Source organism: Mastomys coucha, chromosome X, assembly GCF_008632895.1.
Source record: "Mastomys coucha isolate ucsf_1 chromosome X, UCSF_Mcou_1, whole genome shotgun sequence".
NCBI classification, from domain to species: Eukaryota; Metazoa; Chordata; class Mammalia; order Rodentia; family Muridae; genus Mastomys; species Mastomys coucha.
Window position 1 is genome coordinate 6,257,556 of NC_045030.1, and position 1,821 is coordinate 6,259,376.

Here is a 1,821-nt window from a genome sequence, read left to right on the forward strand (position 1 = left end):
AAAAAAAAAAAAAAAAAAAAAAGGAGGGGGTCTCCAAAGAAGAGGCTATAGAGCCAGTAACTCTCCATAACCACATGCGAAGGGCCACTGCACTGTGTAGGTGTAACATTCGTTTAGTTGGAACAGGGTTTTCTTCATTCCCAATAGACTTAGGCTGGGAATGTAGCACAGTGGTATAGTAATTGCCTAGTATGCTTTGGGGCCTGAGATCCATTTCCACATTCACAATGGGGGGAGAGGGATAGAGGAGGAAAGAAGGGAGGAAGGGAAGGAGGAAAGAAGAGAGAGAAGGAGGGAGGAAGGGAGGGAGAAAGAACCAAATCAGAGATATGAACTTGGTCAGTTGGCACAATCTCAGACCAGGAAAATTCTGATAGTTTGGATTTTCCACAAGGTCTATACAAGTCTGAGGACTGGAAAGATGGCTCAGGGATTAATGATGTGCTTCCAAAGGACCCAGGTCCTGTTCTCAGTATGTACCTGTGCCTCACAACAGCCTGTAACTCCAGCTCTATGGGATCCAACATCCTCTTCTGGCCTCCTTGGGCACTTGCACATGCATGGTGTACATATAAATATACACATACACATACACATACACATACACATACATATACATATACATGTACATGTACATGTAAATCCTAAAATAAAATTTTTTTTAAAGGTCTGGGAGCTCCTGAGGTGGTTCAGTTGGTAAAGAGCTTGCTGTGTAAGCATGACAACTTGAGTTTGGATCCCTGATACTTACATTAAAAAACCTGCATATGATAACACACAACTATAATCCCAGAGCTGAGGAAGCAGAGACAATTATGTCCCCAGAGCTTCTGGAACAGTCAATGTAGCTGTGTTGGGAGGCCTCAGGTTCAGTGAGGAGCCTTGTCACAAAAAATTAGATAGAAGGCTTGCAAGATGGCTCAGTGTAAGGCACTTACCAAGCCTGACAACCTAAATAGATCCCCAGGACAACATGGTAGAAAGAGACTGACTGACTCTTAGAATTTATCCTCTGACTTCCACACTAGTATAGTGCACACACTCGAGTCCACACACACACACACACACACACACACACACACACACACACTTTAAAGGTTTAGACAGCAATAGAGGAAGATACCCAGCATCAACCTCTAGCCTCCACAAGAATGCATACACACACACACAGACACACACACACACACACGTGTGTGTGTGAACACCTACACGTGCATCACACACAATTATCCCCATCACATAAAGTAATTAAGTAATTAAACCCATGTGACTTACTCCTTTTCTACTACTGCCTCCTCCCTTCAGGTAAAGCACCAAAAAATTTCATTCTGTTCAAGTTGTCTGAAGCAAAATGACTTCAGTCAGGCCCAGGAGGAATTGGAAAGGCTGCTCAGGCCTGGGATGTGCTGCATCCCAGCAGGCAAGATAGATAACAAGAAGACAAAGGTGGAGTTTGCTACGGCTTGCTAGAAGTTTTTTTCATCTCCATAGCCAAGACATAGCATAGACAATAACCAAGCCTGGGTGTTCTCCAGCCCTGGGGCTCTTAGGGCATGCCCATCACTGATACGGTCAAGCACCTGGGCGCCAAGCCCTCCCCCCAGGTTTTGTTTTCAACCAGAGCCAAAGATTTAGAAGGATTATATGGGACCAGCTGTTCCCAGAGCCTGCTGGAAGTACATAGACCCATATTTTTTTAATAATTATGGTTTGTATTTTGATGCGCTTGGAAAAAGTATTGCTATGACTATATTCTGCTTGGGAGAAAGCTAAAGTGTTTAGGGTTATATTTCTTTTTCATTTTCTTTTCTTTTCTTTTCT